The following is a 20,192-nucleotide window of genomic DNA, read 5'->3' as shown; positions in this document are numbered from 1 at the left end:
TTTTTCTTTTATTGGGGTATTGGTTTTTATAACCATTTGTCCCCATAACGAGTGACACTGGTGGTGATACTGGGAAACTGGAGTGTCTAAGGGAATTGCTTGTGTGACTTGTGGTTAGCCAGTGGGGTGAGACCCTCTTAGTCTGGCTGGTTTGGTTTGCCTTAGAGGTGGAAAAACCCCAGCCTTGGGCTGTAACTGCCCTGTTTAAGCAATTTGTCCTGAATTGGCACTCTCAGTTGGGTCCCGCCAGAACAGCATTGTTACACTGCTCTGTTCCACTCCCCGCCCAGGCCTGGCTGCCAGGGAGGGTGGCCAAACATGCCTAGGGAGAACCAGCACAGCAAGAAGACAGAGCCCTTTCCTGCCCCCGCATCCCCTGGTAACATGGGGCAGAGCACAGGGCCCCGGGCTGGGGGCAGGGAGAAGACGTGGGGAGGTCACGTGTCCTCCACTTTAGCTGGTGCCCCCAAGTAGAGGGAGGCACCAGTCATGGTCTATGCAGAGACTGCTTGTATCTTTGTGGACCACATATATGAACAGGCAAGGCAAAGCACAGAACTGTGTAGTCCTGCTCAGATAAAAGGGTAGACGGTGTCCAATATATGGAGGCATTGCTCCTCCAGCTTAGGGGGAAATATAGGCAAATACACGGCCACTGAGAAACCACCTTGGATAAGAGCATCAGGTGTGACTGGAGCATTACCGTTGTCCTTAGAAATGTGTGTAAGGAGGTCCTGCCATCAGGGCCTGTAACTCACTCACCCTGCCTCCTGGCAGAGGTAATAGCAATCAAGAATGCAGTTTTCTTGAGATGAGGGGCAGTGGACAGGGGAAAAGAGGCTCGAATGGAGGCCCTATTAGAGCTACTAAAACCATGTTCAGGTTCTACAAAGGGACCAGCTCTCAGACTGGAGGATACAGGCAGAGAAGTCCTTTCAGAAGGACTGAGGCCACTGGCCCCGCTCAGCCTGCTGCCGGCCTGTGTGAAGGGAACCCCCAGCCGGCAGCAGGCTGAGCAGGGCTGGCGGCCAGGACCCCAGCTGGCAAGAGCCAGTGGATGGAACCCCAGACCGGCAGCAGGCTGAGCCACTCAGCCCACTGCCGTTCTGGGGGCTGGCCACTGGCCCCTTACCAGCTGGGGTCTCTGCCACCAGCCCTGCTCAGCCCGCTGCCAGCCTGAGTGAACGGAACCCCCGGCCAGCAGCGGCTGAGCGGGGCCAGCAGCTGGGACCCCGGCTGGCAGGAGCCGGCAGACGGAACCTTAGACCGGCAGCGGGCTGAGCCGCTCAGTCTGCTGCCAGTCTGAGGTTCCAGCCGCTGGCCCCTTGCCAGCCGGGGTCCCAGCCATCAGCCCCGCTCAGCCTGCTGCTGGCTGGGATACCAATCGCCGGCCCCGCTCACCTCGCTGCTGGGGTACCGGCAGCCAGCCCAGGGCTCTGCTCCTGGCCTGGTCCCAGCACTCTGCAGCCCTTATAAAAAATTACACTAAAATTAGCTTAAAAACTTGAAAACTGAAAAACTTTGTATATTACAGTAATCGTTAAAACGTGTATAATGTTAATACATAGGTTTGATGAAACAAAGTAGTTGTACTTATGTGCCTGTGTTTTCGATGATTTACCTTCTAAAAAAATCTCACATGTCTCACACCCCCAGAAAGGACATCTCGCACCCCCAGGGGGTGCGTGCACCCCAGCTTAAGAACCACTGTACTAAACTAATATCTGCATTTTAATTTAATTTTAAATGAAGCTTCTTAAACATTTTAAAAACCTTGTTTACTTTACTTACAACAATAGTTTAGTTATTTTTATATATATATATATATATTTATTTATATATTTATATATATATATATTTATTTATATATATATAATGACTTATAGAGCTTCTTAAACGTATTACCGGCACACACAACCTTAAATTAGAGTGAATAAATGAAGACTCGGCACAGCACTTCTGAAAGGTTGCCGACTTCTGGTGTAAATCCTTGATGTTGATTTAAGCAGTGGTGCTGAGGAACAAGAGATGAAGAATGGAAATAGGATAAGGAATAAAGGGAATGGAGATAGACTGCTTCTTTCCATCTCTACTCGAAGGTATGCTACTAAAAAGGCCCGATACAAATTCTATCAACATTTATTTCTTAAAGATAAGAAAAGATTGGCGTGGATAATTATGGGAGAACTAAATAAATCCAAATCTAGTACTCCCCTGATTGAGATCCTACAATATTATGTAGGTATGTTAGATGGTATTATGAGAGGATGGCCCCCAGATGTTGAGAATGCAGATAACTTATTACTGAGTCGATCTCTATGGAGGAAGTTGGGAAGGCCTCGCGAGTTATTCATAAAACTAGTGCCCCAGGCCCTGACAGGGTAACTATTAATTATTTATGGGAAATATTTAATTTGGACTCTCAATTCTCACACTTTTTAAATATATTTTTATATATGCAGATCCTTATTTATTTTAAAGAAAATAGAACCGTTTTAATCCCCAAGGTACAGGATGAGGAAGAATTGGCTAAACTGTCCTCTTGGAGACGGTTGACCATTGGATCTATTTGGATTAGACTGTATACAAAAATGTTAGCCAAGAGGTTGACAACTGCAGTTAAAATATGTAACAGACAAAAGGGATTTATTTCAGCCCCAGGGTGTGAGGGGAATTTTTCTATTTTAAATAATTAAATTGAGAGTGAAACGGAATGGGGACGAGTTAGCTATTTTTGTTGATTTGGCCAAAGCCTTTGATTCTGTTGGACATGGGCATATTATATCTGGCCGTAAGAGGTTTGGCGTTAGTGAACATTTTATAGAAGTTATTAGGGATTTGTATAGTAATTGCACTACTAAGGTATAGGTTGGTGATGATAGTACTGAGTCCATTTTTATACGGAGCGGGGTAAAACAAGGAGATCCTTTGTCTCCAATTTTATTTAATATAGCTATAGATCCCTTATTAGTTAAATTAGAATCAGTGGGGTCTGGGTTTTATGTTCAGGGAAATAGTATTACGTCGTTGGCATTTGCTGACAATGTGGCAATTTTAAGTAGTTCTTATCGGGGGAGGTGTAAAAATCTTGAGATTTTAGACTGATTTTGTATGACTACTAGTTTACAGGTCAATCTTAAGAAGACAAAAGGGTTTCACATATTACCTAAACATAAGACTTATGTGATTAACCCTAAGGAGAATTGGAAATTAGGTAGCAAGAGTATCGACTATGTGCAACCAGGTCAGTTTGAAAAATATCTGGAGGCGAGAATCAACCCCTGGATTGGAATGGGCGATATGTCTCTAGAGGTTAAATTGACCGAGTGGTGCAATAGTCTATGCAGGGCTCCCCTTAAGCCTGCCCCAAAATTGGTGATTTTACAGACATATATTTTTAACTAGGCTATTTTAGAATTTGCTTTTAGTCGAGCCTCCCTTTTATATTTTAAGTGGATTGGATGTTTTGGTTAGGAAAGGTGTTAAATATTTTACATCTCCGACAGTGTACTACAGATGGGTTATTTTATGTTAAGGAAAGAGATGGAGGGTTAGCATTAACAAAATTTAGTGTGCAGATTCCCAAAATGTTGTTTCATAAATGGAGGAAGCATATAGTCTCAAGGGATAATGGGACTGATTTATCTTTCATTTACACTAGAGAAAATTTAGTGGATAAGATTTTGAGTTATAGTGCTGATACTCCTAACCTGAGGAAATGGAGAGATGAGGAATTTTCCAGATGGTGTAGTTTGAGGTGTCGGGGGTGGGTGTAGTAAGAGGAGGCCCTGAGATATAAACCTTGGTATCAGAGGCCCAGTATGAGGCCTAAGGCCTGAACTAAAGTAATGATCAAGACTTTGCTAACATAAAGCAAAGTTAAGCTGTGAGCCAGAGGCAGGCCCTGCTCACAGAAGCTGGCAAGGAAAGGGCTGATGCTGCAAAAAGAGACCTACCTAAAAGATACTGGACACCAGATATCAGAACATTTGTATACTTGTACATTCCACACAGATAAGGAACAAGCTGACCCATCTCAATGACAGGGCCAAAAGGGTAATATGATGGATAGAGTTGTTTTGTTCAAACCAACATGTACAAGGTGAGAGGCGGTACCTTACTTTGTAGTGGGGTTGTACCTTGCTACATAGAGGGGTTGCACCTCAATAAGTCAGGAGTGATGTGTAACTTGTTTGTACCTGTGTATAAGAATGCATCCCTGGGGCGGTATCTTTGTCTGGCCTAGGGGGCAGGGGAAAGTCCCGCCACTGCCTGAGCTGGTCCATTGTCAGGGAGCGCATAAGTACTAGCTAGCTGCACCTTGGATCTCTGATTCAGGGAGCTGGAGACTGTTTCTCTTCAACAATAAACCTGGCCCAGGTGCCTTCGTACCTTACTAGTCTGTGGTAATTGGGTTTTCTTGGAGTCTGCTGTGTCAGCTATCTGCACAGAGCTGGGGCAGCACACAGAGGGAACACCCACGCAGCCGACTGTTATCTACATTGAGTAGAGCACCACACCGGTAGCATCTGACAACAGTGGGTATTAAGTACTGTAAGAATATTATCAGTCTCTTCTTCTTGAAGAGACCTTGTATAGCTAAATCTTCCTCCTTAATTGCTGCATTACAAATGAGGGCTAACATTTATCCAACTAGGGAGACTTTAGCAAGAGGAAGAGTTAATGCTAGGTGTAGATGGGTGGGGATGGTCCCCCTAACCTTTCCACATCTAGACAGTGCTATAAAACTAAAGATGCTCGGATTAAAAGACATAAGAGGATAGTCTCAGCTGTGATTGATAGTCAGTAAACTTGGGTGGAAGACAATAGTGGAGCCACATCTCAGAAATACTGAAGGGAATTTGCATAAGCAGGATGTTTTTGTGAAGGGGTGATACTACAGTTGTAGTAGATGTTACCATTTGTTGGAAGGACAATTCTGACAGTTTGGAAAGGGCCCACAGGGAGAAGGTTGACAACTACTACTCAGAGTTGGAAGATCACCCCTTGTAGAGGGAGCAGCAGGCTCCTTCCTACTGGACAGAGTGAGGATCACTGGATCTTAGCCCCTACAGCCCCAGCCTACCACAGCCCCATCTTAGCCCCACGCTCCCAGCCCTCCATGCCATCCCAAAGCCACCTGCCTGGTCCCCTGGACTCCACACACCCCCAGGCCATCCCAGCCTGCATGGCCTATGCAGTCCCCCATGCTCCACCCCTGCTCTGAAACCTCTGCCTAGCCTCTGCACCCTCAGCCCACACCTTTCCTATCCCACACTGTGGTAGCACCTCCAGAACCCAGCCACAGTGGGGTTGAAGTGGCAGAGGCAGCCATGGCCTGGGTAGCAGAGCCCACATGCTGACAGGGACCAGGGCGAGTCATTGTATTTGTGTCTGAAGCCCCAGGAGCACTCGTGGTGCTGCCAGGAGCAGGCCTGAGCCATGATCTTACTGCACTGGGGGCAGGGAGTGGTTGGGGAGGGGGCAGGGAGTGGTTCCCCAGCAGCCCAGCTGGGGGCTGCTTCCTGCTCCTTGGAGTGCCTGTTAGGGGATGGCTCCTGCCCAAGGCAGCCCCACCAGCCTCCATCTCAAAAATCTGCTGTGCTAGGCTGTGGCCTAGTTTGTCTATAGCTAGAGCAATTCCTGACTGGCAGCTATCAATATTCTTCAGCATACTACTACTTAAGTGGGAGGCATTGTGGACATATAACTATATTTCTAACCTTTATAGGTCTCTTTATTAGTCAGCAAATAAAAAGAGATTCACCTTAGGAAAATGCAAGTTAATACAGGTGGGGAAATAATAATCTGAAAACAGATATTTAGTGGGTGGGTCAAACCTGGAAAGTAGCCTTCCAGCAGTGACTGGGGGAGACAAAGAAGGAAATAAGACTATAGTGTATGATGTAGGATGGCAGCAAAAAAATAAAGAATGTCAATATGATTTTATGTTGCATACAAGAAGATGACATGTTCTGGAGTAACAAATTATAATCTCTCTGTGTATGACTCAGTTGAAACAACACCTGAAATATTTATTACTTCAGTGTCAGGAAATTTGATCAATAGCCGGGTGCTGAACAGATTAACAGGTGAAGAATGATTAAAATAACTGTCTATATAGCTTAGCCAAGTTATTAAACAGGGATGTATTAACCATTCTACAAGTATATGAAAGGTGTAAACACCAGGCATGGAGAACAATAATTTAGGATGGTGTAAGGAGGTCACCAAGGATAATAGATTCAAATAAAGAAAAGGGATTTTACAATATCAGGAAAAGTGCTTTGGGAGTGATTGTAGATCTGGATCCATTGCACTTCTTAGAGAAGGCACAACGTGCCTCAGGTGGCACATGACTAGGATTCATCACCAAATTTGGAGCGCTGTTTGAATCATTAGCTTCCCCGGCTTGGTACTGGTACTGATGGGGAGTGCGATGTGAACACTGATCCATGCCCTTCCCCCCCCCCCATCCATCCATTGCAATTATGAGCAGTTACACAAGTAGGCCTACTGTCTTCAGTGGGATTGTTTTTGTGGATAAATAGTCATCCATGTAAGGGCTGAGTGATCTAGTCCTGAAATATAGTGACTGACTGTGCAACTTATTAGACTGCTGAGTGGCCTCCCTTGTGAATTAGTGGAAGACCCATCACTAGGGATATTTAAAAATAAATTAGAAAATGTACTGAAAATAAGAATACTAAATTTCATAATCCTGAAGTAATAAATTCCATTCAAGAAAAATTAGATAACTAAATCCCTATTTCAGCACCTAAATAAGTAAGAGATCTGCAATTTCAAAACTACCACTGAAGACATTGGATTTTTATGTAAGCTTAGGAACACAAGTTTTAAACTTTTGGCCTTAGTGCTGTTTATTTAGGGGGATAGTCCTCCCTTTGGCCAACTGGCATTTATGTGCTTATTTTGGCTAGTATATAAAATATTAAAGAACGCAAGTATTATAATAAAGAGTCTGTGAAGCTTGCCTTAAAATTGTAATGCCTCTATAACGTGGACAGAGACAGAGTACACAATTCATAGATATATTTACTATTTGAAAGAAACCCAGCCACATACCTCAGTGTTTTCATACCTACTTTGAAAAATATACAAGAACCAGCAGGGAAATTACTAAAAATTCATCTTAAGCCTATTTCCATTCACATTGTGTCTTTTCATAGCACCCTCTTAAGTATGCTACAGGAGGATGCACTGTTACCTCAGATTCAAACACAGCCCATGTTCACCTTCTCCCTGTGTCTGTAAGAGAGAGGCAAAGCTGATCAACAAGAAAATTTGTAACAACGAGGAGGCCTTGTGGCACCTTAGAGACTAACAAATTTATTTGGGCATAAGCTTTTGTGGGCTAGAACCCACTCCATCAGATGCATGGAGTGGAAAATACAGGAGCAGGTATAAATACATGAAAGGATGGGAGTTGCCTTACCAAGTGTGAGATCAATCACAGGTAATATGATCACAGTTTCTTAATGCTAAAGCTATGTAAAACACAAGTAGGGGCAGTTATAGCAATTTAAGCAGCAACAGTGATTCTTACCTTCTAAGCATTTCAGGTCATGTACTGCCCCTTTTTTCACATAAAAAAAAAAATCACAATAGTTTGACCATGCAATTGTTGAGAAAAAACTTTATCTTCTTTCCTCACTTAGGCTGCCACAGCTGAAAATGCTGCCATAACCCTAACAAACACTATTCTGGCACTAATTAGACAATGCACAAATAGATTCTGTTTAATAATTTTTTCTCATGCAAATTTTTATCATGCACTCTGAGAGCCACAAGGCAGGGAGGTCAAGTCATAACTTTTATTGGCCCAACTTCTGCAGGTGGGAAGCAGAGCTGCCTCCAGGCACCAGCAAACCAAGCAGGTGCTTGGTGCAGCACATTTTCAGGGGTGGCATTCCAGCAGGCCTCCTTTTTTTTTTTTTTTTTGCGCTTGGGCGGCAAAAGCCTAGAGCCGGCCCTGGCAGCAGCAGCGCGTCCTGCACCGGGGGCACCCTGGGGCCGCTGCAGTTCGTGTCAGGGAGCAGCGCCCGCACCTTATGGCCGGGCGGGCTCAGAGCGCGGGACACTCGGGCTGGGGGCCATCCCTCGGGGCACACGGAGCCGCCTGCAGGTGCCGCAGGGCGGCCGCCCCCCAGCGCTGCAGCCGGGGCTGGGCGAAGCGGCCAGAGCTGCCCAGGGACTGTGGCAGGGCGGCCAGGAGCTGCAGCAGGGGCGGGGCCATAGAGAGCGGGGCGCTGCCGTGGGGGACCTACGTCCCGCTCTCCGGGGCTCTGCTCCCTCTGGGGCTGCCCTGCCCTGGCTCTTCAGCCCCCTGCCAGGGCGGTCCCCCGGCTCTGTCCTCCCCGGTCCCGGCCGGTCCTGGAGGCGGGAGCCCCGGCTGGAGGGACCCTGGGCTGAGGCGCGGCCCGGGAGCCCCGCTGCTTACCCCGACCGGGCCAGCGCTGGACCGGCTGCAGGCAAGGGGGGAGCAGGCAGAGTCAGCGCTGGTGGGGGGGAGCCCAGCGCTGGGGCAGCCGCAGGGGGTGGGGGGAAGAGCCCAGGGTTGGGGTGGGGGGGCAGCCAAAATTTTTTTTGCTTGGGGCAGCAAAAAACCTAGAGCCGGCCCTGGTGGGAAGGACACGCTTCGGAACATCACAGCGCTCTTCTCCGGGGCTGCAGACTGAACCACAGTTTGTCAATGCAGTGGCAGTACCCAAGCTCTGGGCGGAGCTAAGCACTGGAACCTCACCCTGCGCGCGCCGGCTCTGCTGCGCTGAATCTTCGCGCCGCTACGATGCGCGCCCCGGGAGCGAGGGGCGTGGCTTCGGCTGCACGATGAGGTAATCGGGACTCAAACCCTCCCGCACAAAACGCCGCCCCTGTGCGCGCTGCCCAATGGGCGGGTAGGGGAGGAGTCGGCCTCGCTCTGGTTCAGGCAGCTTCTATATAACAGTCTCTGGGGGATGTTCCCTCCCTTTTTCCTGCGGAGAGTCAGAGATGGTGGCCCAAGTAGTGGGTGAGTCTGGGGTGTCCTGCGCCTGGGAAGGGAACAGGCTGGTCTGGTCCGATCCGGTCCCTATTTTCGGGAGACCGCGTTTTAGGTTTCTCTGGGAGCTCTTGCTGCGTTTCCCCCGGCGCTGGCGGAACGGCCAGCCGCCGGCTGCACCTGCCGAGGCCGGGTTGTGTGACTCGCGGCGGCGGCCGGATGAGGGCTGCGGGGACTACAAGTCCCAAAATGCACCGCTCCTCTGAGCCGCCTCTTGCAGGTGGCGCAGTGCATGCTGGGGTCGGCGGGCTCAGTAGCTCATAGAGACGCTGCGTGATTAGGCGCGGCGAGGCTGATCCGCGTGAAATGTGGCTTGGGCGGTGGGTCCCGGCCTTTGTCTCGAGCCTTGCGGAGCGGGTGCAGGGTGCTGCGTTCGTGGCGGCGCCAAGAAACCGCGCAGTGTCACGTGCTGTGCCGCGCCACAAAGGGAGCGCGCAATAAACTTGGCCTGGACAACAGTCTGCTCCTGTGCAGCACCAGGTAGTTCGTCCCTCTTCTTCCTGTTCGGGGCCTGAGCTGTTCTCCGCGACATCCAGCAGTTAGTGTTCTCAGCAAAACAAGGGGCCGTTTTATGCTAATCTCTGGTCCTGTGAAACTGATCTGTTACTGCTCAGCTGTATGATGTGTGGAGTTCACACTTGCCCAGGCATCCGTAATATGGTACTAGTAGCTGTGTGTGCGCAATAAACTTGCTTTAATCATGTAAATGTGTTGCTGTAGTCATATTAAGTTGAAAATGTATTAAGGTAGAAATTTAAAAAAATCTCAATCAATTTAAATGGGCTATTTCATGGATCCTCCGTGGTTATAAATGAATGCTATAAACTGATAACCATAAGGATTAGGAATTAAAGCTGTTGCGGTATTTCATATTGAAATCCCCTTTTAGTGCAATTGTACAGTCACGACTGATGTCGTGTATATAATTTAGTGGCTGATGCTTGAATTACTATACCTATAACCAGAGCAGTACACAAACTGAAGTCAGCTGGGAATCTTAGTTTTTGGAATATTACTGATTAATCTTTAACTCTAGGGATTTGAAACTACAATCAAGATGAGTTACACATATTGGAGTTTTTTCCAACTCTGATATCATTTCACTCGAATTGGCCTAGTACTCTTAGATGTGGAACTGGCTTGGAGGAGCGGGGTGGCAAAGGAACAGAAAGCCCAGAGCTTCAGCAGCTAAGGCTCTCTGGACTCCTGAAGGACAATGAGGGGTGCTACAGCAGCAGCCTTGGGAGAGGAAGGGCTCCAACAAGCAATTGGGAGGTAGTTGTATTGATTTGGGAGAGTTTTGTGGGCTGCTTTGATTGAATATTGAGGCAGCTGGGTTGTGAACACCAAAATGTGGAACCACTAGTGTATAAAACTTCTGAAATAAGATTATTCAGCTGTAACAGGACACCCTCCAACAATTAATCTGTGAGATTGCCCAGTTTAAGATATGTAGTTGAAAAATCCTTAATTAAGTAGGTTGTGTACTTATTATTGTCAATTACACATTTCTGTGGCCTGTCAATTGGGAGACAAGACTATATAGAAGACTAAACAGCCCCACAGAATTTGCCAAGAGCAGGAACCAAGGTAGAAGCACAAACTTGTTTTAACAAACTTTTTACATAATAACAAAACAGATATTTAAATTAGGTGACTCTGCTGCTTAAAGGGACATGTGAACTTTTAAATAACACACATTAGCCACTTTTGTTAAGCCCGCTATTATTGTGTCTAACTCTTAAGATTGTCTTTGACAATGTTTTTTGTATAATTAGTTGCCATGTTTGTGCTGGTCTTTTACACAGCAACGGAACACTTTGTAAATCTGCAAAAATTAGCATGGGGACTAAAGACTAGTTATATTAGCTGAAATTACTTTTAACACTTTTTTCAACTGTCTGTATTTCAAGTAGGTAGTGCATATAACTAGTTCTGTTGCAATTTTGTTTATTCTAGGAACTATGGAGATAAACTTCATGGTGATATCCTGGAAGTTGTGCAGAATAATTAAGGTATGACTCTGAGAATATTTTGAATTTGGTTGGGCTGGAAAGGGCACTGTCTTTGGGTTTGGTCAAGATTGAACACTCCAAAGTGCTTCAGTTGCATAGTACGCTCTCCACGTCTTCATCTATTTGAAAGTAATTCCCTCTTACGTATGTGCCAGAGAGTCAATTACTTTGTCACAGTATTACTGGGTAGAGCGGAACGAAAAGATAGCTACAGTAAATTAGTGGACTCATTTCATATAATCTTCCATTTATCAGCTCTCTAGCATCTTACTGCTTCTGCTTACTTGTTCTTAGTAGATTAAAGCACTTTGGTGCTATTACCAACACTGTACGCTATATTCTGGACTCTGGAGCACCTGTTTATCCTGGCACTATGTTGTTCTATGTTTGTTTTTTAGACATGTTATACACCTAAAATTTAGGTCAACCTAGCTACATTGCTCAGGGCTGGGAAAAATTTCACACCCTATGCAATGTACTTAGGTTGACCTAACCCCCACTGTAGATGGGTTGACAGGAATTCTTGTGTTGACCTTGTTACTGCCTTTCGAGGGGATGGACTTGTTACAGCAATGGGAAAAACTCCGTCTGTCACTGTAGTAAATGTCTACACTACAGAGATGTGGCTGCAGCTGTGCTGTGGTAGTGTTAGACATACCTTTAGGGTTAATATGTGAATTGGCCATATGGACTAAGCCAGGTAGTTGACTGTCATCTGCAGTAATTAGGGCCTCGATCCTGCAAATATCTGAGCATGAATAGCTTTACATATGTGGCTAGTCCTATTGAGTTATTTTGTGCATAAGTGTTTGCAGGATTGGGGCCTAAGTGTATGTCTGATATGACTTGGTTTTTCAGAAATCCCCTGTCATCGCATAGGTAGACAATACTTCAGGTTAGCATACTACACCATGTTAATTTTGAGTGTCTATTGATTAGATGTAAACTTTTTCTCTGACACATGAGCTGAAGCTTTGTTTTGACTGACTTAGATTATAAATTCTTTGGGGCAGAGAACGTCTTACTCTTTTTTAAACAGTTTTTATGGTGCAATATGACTTAGTGTTGTATCACAACAAAGACAGCATAAGTATTCCCATATTATAAAACTTGAATTTGCTATTGATTTTTCTACATTGAAATCTGACCTTCTTCTGTTTAATTTTAACTGCAGCCCTTCATGAAAACATCAACAGTTCTAGAAGACTATATGATGTACAGTTGTGGATGTTCCTGAATATTTAAGACAGAAGTATGTTTGTGAATGGTCAAGTGGAGGAATAAATATTAAGATGGGGATAAATGGATTGGCAAAAACCTAGACTTTAATGCGTTGTTTTGATTTAATTAATCCATATTTAACTGAATAGTTGAGGTAAAATTGTTGCTTTCAGTCCTGTGAGGTATCACGTGGTCCATCTTGACATTGTGAACAGTTGCGAGATTCATGGGAGTAGATGTGGTGGTGTAGTTTATTTTGATTGTAAACCATATCCATTTGTGAAGTTGCCCCACTAGGCTTTACAACCATGTTAATGTATTGTCAATTAACCTGAATTATCTAACTCAGGATAGAAGTTTAGTGTTCTCAACTCTTAAGAGGGTGGGAACAAAACTGACCTACTCAACGATTTTTGTTGGTGGTGAATTCAAATCTATCAGAGAAAATGAACATGTATTGTGGTGTGGTTTTAATAAAAATATGCTCACTTATAGGCAAACTAGCTGTGGTTTTTCAGGGTCTTGGCCAGTGACCCTGAATGGTGCAAATTTTGGGCCACTTTTTTATAGCTTTTATGCTGGTTAACAAGAGTATCTAGTATTTCCCTTTCCTGAAAATGCTTGAGGGGAATGTCACTTTCAAAATGCTGTATTATGCAATATTTATTAGTAACAATTTAAATGGTTACTTTATCCTTATTTCTAGTGTGACTTATTAGCAAGTATCCAGTGGATAATGAATCAATGAATGAATAACTGACAGCGCAGTTGGGATATAAAACTACTTGCGACTCTAGTACTACTAAAACAGGTATTCTTAACTTAAAACAATTGAAAAATACACTTTTCTGACTATTTTGACACAACACAATATACTAATCTTCAAAGCACAAATAATACTTTCAAATACTGTAAAGTGTGGGACATAGCTAAGATATGGAGTAAGCTCTGGCTTTGTCAATTGAACCTTTGAGTAGTCTTTCTTATGAACTGCCTATACATTCCTGTCTCTTATTCTATAAAAGAAGTGGTTTAGATAGTTCTAGCTTATACACCTCTACCCCAATAGAACGCTGTCCTTGGGAGCCAAAAAAACTTGCACGTTATAGGTGAAACCGCATTATATCAAACTTGCTTTGATCTGCCAGAGCGTGCGCACCCCCCCCCCCCTTCCTGCGTGCGAGCGCTGCTTTACCGCGTTCTATCCGAATTAGTGTTATATCGGGTCAGAGGTGTATAAGCAGTTCCAATCTTTTTTAAATCAAGACAAGACATGTAATGGGGACGGATCTGTTAAGTGCTTTCCTTTGTCAGGGCTTATATATAAAATTATTATTATTATTATTATTTTTTTTTTTAGAAAAGCGATTTTTTTCTTCCAACAGACTCTATTGTATCTATAAGTTGCAGAGCCTTGTATTGATAAAGGTATCTGGCCCAAATGGATAAAGGGCACTGTTCAACTTGTTGAGAAATAATTTCATTCTAGGATAGTATCTAAACTGAGTTATAGTTCACATGTTCATTTTGGTATAGTGTTCCAGTATACCAAAAAGTGTCTTTAAAAATAAGTGGTCTGTCAGTGATGAACCTATCCCGAACCTGACTTGCTGATGAGAAATTTAATACGGATCTGGCTTCTGAGATGAGACCACTAGCATTCAGAAGAGTTAACCTGGTTACACCTCTGTTCTGTGCACTACTTAGACATGTTTACTGCTACCACTAAAAAAGTATCTGTCAATTGATGCAGTTACTCAAATTGTCATTTTTGTGCTGTACTAGCTGTACATGCAGTTATGTAGTGTTCACACTTGGGGCTGTGCTGCACTGTGGTACATTGCTGTCTGGAAACCTATCCCAGAATTCCTGGCAAGGCTTGTTGGTGTGCTGCATTCTGGACACTTGGCTCCGGATTCTTTTGGCAAATCTGGGAAATTATAGTAGGAGGGGTCAAATACCATAATTCCCAGAACACTCCCTTTAGTGAAGAATAGTAACTAGGCTGGGATTTTCAAAAGAACTAAAGAGTTAAACTCTCAAATACCATTGATAATTATCAGAATGTCTCTGCTTAGTCAGGAGGTTTGAAGATTAGTTAAAATACAGTATTGTGAACTTAATGAGTGGAGTATCTGCATACAGCATTGAACCAGATCAGGAGGAAAAGCCCTATGGCAGACAGCCTGCATATATAGAGGCCAAAAGCATGGGCAGATCCTTAGGGACAAGAATTGACTAGGCCCTGTAGCACAACTGCTGGACCCTTACGTTGGCATTCATACTTTTTCCACTTCCAGGAGCACATCTGAGATTTCTAAAGCTAACCTTCATAAATAAAATGCCCATATCAAATTTCTGAGTTGGTGTAATCCATACTACATCTGTAAAGTGTTTACATGTAAAGTACTTACATAATCCTAACTTCCTGTGCAGTCAACTCCTGCCTCTGGACAAGTAGCAGACTAGTGGGAAAGTGTGACATCCTCATCACAGTTGCTCTAGGGAAATACTTCTTTAAAATAATAAATGAACATACTAACCCTTGGAGTATTCAATTTCACCGAACTACTGTGCAATTTGTCTTGTTGCAGAGATCTCTGAAGGCTGACTCAATATTAAAGGTATGTATTCTAATAAAGGTTGATATTGATGAAGTATGAGTAATTCTGGTCTGATCAATGATGATACTATCCCGAACCTGATTCCTTGATGAAAAACTCATACGGATCTGGCTTCTGAGATTAGACAACCATGATTCATATTGCTTTTTCTAAATACTAGAGCTGTGTGAAAGTAGTATTTCAAACAAGTAGATTTTGTTTACTTGGTAGATTTCATGTATTGACTGAAAATTTGCCTATTGTATCCTCATTTACTGTTTTCCACAAGGCATGGTTCTTGCCTTTTTCTTCTAAAACTGCACTGTTATTCCCCACTTCAGTCTGATTTCTGAACTTGTGGTGATGCATGGGTTGTTGCATGATCAGTGGCTCATTTTATGTACTTAAATGGTTTGGTTTGTGTGCTTTCTTTCCTAATAGGATATACTGCGTGATTGATTGTTCATGAAATATTTGATATTTCAATCTAGGATGAGGCCACTTCAGTTTCCATTTCTGTTGCAGTAATAGATTAAAATGCATTGAATACCTGACAGTGCAATAAAAGTGGCCTGGATGTAGGCCTTTAATTTAGTAATGCCTGCTGTTTTTTAGGCCCATTTAGGATTTTTATTGTTCATCATAGGCTGAGAATTAACTTCTGCTTTGGGAGTTCCCTCCAGTTCTAATCTCTGAAGGATGGGAAAATAGGAATTTTAGTAGTCTAGTGTCATGATCATATTTGTTTGCTTGTTGTTTACCCAGCCTTACAAAGGTGCCAAATTATATGTGAGCCAGAAAAGCAGATATTTTAGGATAAGAAAGGGATGTGTAATCATGGTGTTACACATGCAACTCAACAGAATTTGCAGAATGCTTATACGGATATAGTATATATTTAATACTACGGCTTATTGAAGTCTTATATGAAAGGATGAATAGCTGTTACTTGCCCATTGAATGACGTTGGCACATTTCCTTGCCTAATCTAAGAATTAAAAATGAATGATTTACTAACTGAATCTTTTTTTGAACAGTGAAATGGTGGAAAATATAGGAGCAGATGCATTTAGTTATTCAGGTATGTACTTGAAGAAAATGCACCCTTTGTTGTTGAAAAGTGCCTTGTATTGGTAATTTTGGGTTTCTCATTTCACAGATATCTATAGGCTTAACTTGGTCAGGAGCTGATCTCAATTTGTCCTGAACTGAAAGGACATCCCTCCTCTTTCCAAGACCCTTAATATGTCAGTAATCTTAATTAGCCTTGGAATTAATCAGCACTGCCCTCTTCTAATCTGTAGAGGTGTCTGTGAAATGTCAGTGTGCCTTCCTTCTATGGGCTGAGCATATTGCTTGCACTGTTTGTTTTTTAACTTAAATTTATGAACCAGAGAACTTATACACGTATAAGTATTGTACTTTAAATGTGGATTGAATTGTAATTTATTGGGGTCTTTATGATCCTATTCTGAACCTGATTTTGTTGCTGAAAAACTCTATGGATCTAGCTTCTGAAATAAGATCTCATTTTAAAGTTCTCTATTGGATAAATCTACCAACTATTTCCACCATAAAGGCGCACTTTCAGGTGGAATAGCTTCACTTGCTTAAGAATAAAATGTAAAATGTCTTGTAACACCTTTTTTTTTTTTTTTTTCCTTTGTGGAATCAGTTTCTCATGTAAAATAAGCCATTTTATTTAGTTTGTTTTCCCTTTTTAGTGATGAGGTGGAATTTTTGTATCACCTGACAAGTGTGGATAGTATCACTGGAAGAAGTCTGACACCTGAAGATACCCAGATACCAAGATTTTAACAACAAAAAATGTTACCAGGTTTATGCTTCTGAAATAGTTTGTGGGATTGTTTGGTAGTTAATATTTCTGACACTTCACATGGCACAGAACCAGTCGGTCTCTGCTCACTGTTTTAAAAGAAGCAATCATGTTTTGTGGAAATCTGAAGATCTTTCCAAAATTGTAGACCCAGCTCCCTCTAGCGAAACCAAAGCTGTCTTATAATAGGGAAACTGCATGTGGGATCAAAGAAGAGAAAATTCAGTTTTGCTAGAATCAGTCAGATTTAACATCTTCTGTTTTCCGATATGACTTCTCAGGAGATTATGGTGGCTGAAGGGAAATAGAGCATACTTTAAAAGTGTAGCATAATATCTATTTTTTTTCAGGAGAGGCTCCCCTACTCAATAAAGAAAATATTAAGGGCAACAACCAATAAGCTTGGGGGAGGGAGGTTGGAAAAACCTCCCAGTGGCTAGCCAGTTTCCTCTGAAGGAGATAAAAGCACAACAAAGAAATAAAGCACACATTGATATTACTGGGGAAAAGTGTATGCCCTGAACAGTAATAAAATGGGCAATGGAAAACCCAGGCACCCTATGTAGAAAGATGGCGAGAGTACCAATTAATGCAGAAAATCATAGTAATGAGGCTTCCCCCTTTTGAGTGCAATTTAATTCAGGAAGTGAAAGAGGAAGGTCAGATGGTGGTATTAATCAATGAAGGCACTGAGGAAGCAAAAAATCAGACATTTGTAAGAAAGCAAAATTCACCAGTCATCGTAGGAGTTGTGGTCACAAGAGAAAACTAGACTTAAACCACAGCCTGGGTTCTGTTTATGCTGATGGGGAAAGAAGTTGTTTTTTATGCACCGCTGCCCAACTGCATGATAAGACCAATGCATTGGTGTGGAACTCTTTTCTCTTGAGCAGAAATATGGTAGCAATGCTATGTTTTGTGTGGAAGAGAGGCACACCTGGGAACTTCTGCTTTAAGAAACCTCTTGAAAAATAACCATGCCATAATGTGGGAGAAACATCTCTGCTGCATTCAGCAACTAAGCCCTAATGCAGTAGGGAAAGAGATGGAGGAGACAGGTCATAACATCTGATAAAGTGGGGTCCACAAATACTCCAGTCAGTGGCATAACATCCAGTATGCCTTTTAGTGTTAGGAAGGGAAGTAGAATGAAAAAAGATACACAGGCAAACTACCCAGCGACTGACACAACCTACACTTAAAGACACATCAAACTATAAGAGAAACCATCCTACAATCCCCATGCTTAATACAAAACTGGCAATAATGCTAGTAGTGGGTCTGCAGCCCTTTTCATTTGTTAGGGTAGAGGGCTTTCAGGTACTAATGGAATTCCCAAGTGGCAAATACCTAGCAAAACCTACTTTTTTGTCTAAGGTAATACCATAGTTGTACAAAACTCATATTGCCGTGTCCAAGGCATTGAGGATGTCAAAGGTGAGGAAGATCCATCTGACCACTGAAATGTGGACTAGTGGTCAGACCATGGACTGTGTATCAGCTCATTGGGTATCTCTTCCTCTTCAGTTACCTGTGGTAGCAGGTACCCAGACACTTTGCTACAGACTACAGCCCAACATTGGGCAATATGCAACACTGAAATTTTGAAAACCCCTACAATCCATTGTGTATTGGAGAAATTGCAGAATGGCTTTCCCCTTGCTCACTTTTAGCAGGATTTATTACCACATTAGTCCCATTATCAGACGTATGTGCCATTAAGGAAGGGGGATACTTCCATGTGCCATGCTTTGTACACATTCTTGATGCAGTAGTTCACATCCTCATCTTTGTTCAGAAAAGAATGAAGTGCTGGCCATTGCATGTCAAGTCTGCAGTTACTTCAGCTATTCCTTTACAGCTGCTTATACTTTCCAAGAACTGCAAAGGCAAAATAGCCTTCCATTGCACCAACTCAACCACTATGGGCCAGACAAATGGGATTCCCCTCTCTGTGCTTGAGCAATTACTGGGGCAATACAAAACTATTAGTGACTATGTAGTGCTTCAGAAGTGTGAAGGAAGCAATCTGTTTCTAACTCTTCCACAGTGGAGTTTTAAGAAAAACCTATGTAGTATGCGGAGACCTTTTGATGAAGCGTTCAAAGGGTGAGCTAAAAAGATGCTAGTTTTAGCCAAGTCATTCTGCTCACGTGCCTCCTAGAGGGGGGGAAAATGTGCCGCCTGCGAGAACAGTGTAGAGAAGTGGATGATATTGCAGCAGTCTACTTGGTAAATGGTATATTAGCCATTCTGAAAGAAGACTTATATAATTTATATTAGGGGATCTGAGGAGTACATTTTTGCTACATTTTTTTTTTTAGATCCATGATTTAAAGATGCATTATCGATCTTTCTCCCATGGCGTGAGTCTAATATAGAATACCACCAGACTGTTCTCAGATACGGTTGCTAAATGTATTTCTACTAGAACGGTAAGAAAATAAGCTCCTCTAGCATCAGGGATCAAATAGAAGAAAGTTGGAGCAAAATTGAAAGATTTCAACCTTCAAAAGGTGAGATCTTTTTGGGAACCCCAGTACCTCACATGCATCATATTCCAAAATGTCACTCTGGGATTTGCTCCTTGATCTAGGTTTGATGAAAGTAGCAGAAAAGGGTATCATGCCAGAAGATCCTGCTATCTCCAGGAAGAATTAAATGTAAATCATGGCAGTTTTTAATGCACAATGAGAAAATTCAGTCACTTACATGATTTTATAAAATTACTGTTCAACAAGATGCAAGACCTTTTAAAGTTCAGTTGCTTTGTAAATGAAGCATTAAAACATTATGTGCATCATGCAAAACTTTATGTTGACATCCTGTACCAATAGTCATTGGATTTGAATGTTGTCTGTTGCAAGCCAGTAAATGAGAAGTTAAAGCTACATTACTCAGTTTTATTGTACTTTGGGCTTTGATACATGTGAGAATAAACCACGTGCCTTTTCTCAGGTAGATTTTTACCTTCATCTAAATTACATCATGGAGTGGAGGGAGAAATGTTTTGCACTTTTCCTTCCCTCCCCCCTGGGAGGGGAAAAAAAATTTGGAATGGTGCTGCATAAATTCCTTGGTACCTCTTACGTTGTTTGCTTTTCTAGGATGAGGCAGGAGCCTGCACCCCCTTCCTGAAGGGGCATTCTACTCTTGTCTATAAGTAGGCTAGGAAGGATTTGACTGATAAATGTTGGCAAACATTGATTTCATTGTACACTATTTTTACGGATAATAAAAATTCACAGATAAGCAGTGTTTTTCTTACATTGCCTGAGAACCATGTTTGATTTAATAATATTAGTATCTCTTAATTTGTGATAATGGGTGTGGTTATAAACCTCTAACTTTTTCCATCTCAGTATCTGCTGTCATTAAAAATAGTTAGACCCTGTGTGCAATCCTTTGTGCAACTGAACTTAAACTGGTAAAAATGAGAATGGGAGCCATCAAAT

At 42.8% G+C, this 20,192-nt stretch overlaps 1 long non-coding RNA gene and 3 other non-coding genes across 4 annotated transcripts; all 4 read left to right on the top strand.

Moving 5' to 3' along the window:
• The first annotated feature begins 8,978 nt into the window (after nucleotides 1-8,978).
• LOC135875925 (uncharacterized) lies at nucleotides 8,979-19,980 on the top strand. Its single transcript, XR_010561300.1, has 7 exons — nucleotides 8,979-9,031; nucleotides 11,021-11,076; nucleotides 12,251-12,328; nucleotides 13,004-13,108; nucleotides 14,892-14,921; nucleotides 15,938-15,981; nucleotides 16,625-19,980. It is a non-coding gene; the product is annotated as an uncharacterized LOC135875925 (long non-coding RNA).
• On the top strand, nucleotides 13,875-13,944 carry LOC135876925 (small nucleolar RNA SNORD50). Its single transcript, XR_010561335.1, has one exon. It is a non-coding gene; the product is annotated as a small nucleolar RNA SNORD50 (small nucleolar RNA).
• LOC135876922 (small nucleolar RNA SNORD50) lies at nucleotides 14,974-15,042 on the top strand. Its single transcript, XR_010561333.1, has one exon. It is a non-coding gene; the product is annotated as a small nucleolar RNA SNORD50 (small nucleolar RNA).
• On the top strand, nucleotides 16,353-16,421 carry LOC135876926 (small nucleolar RNA SNORD50). Its single transcript, XR_010561336.1, has one exon. It is a non-coding gene; the product is annotated as a small nucleolar RNA SNORD50 (small nucleolar RNA).
• Nucleotides 19,981-20,192: the final 212 nt, after the last annotated feature.

This window comes from Emys orbicularis, chromosome 3 (genome assembly GCF_028017835.1).
Source record: "Emys orbicularis isolate rEmyOrb1 chromosome 3, rEmyOrb1.hap1, whole genome shotgun sequence".
NCBI lineage: Eukaryota > Metazoa > Chordata > Testudines > Emydidae > Emys > Emys orbicularis.
This window is presented reverse-complemented; position numbering and strand designations above follow the sequence as displayed.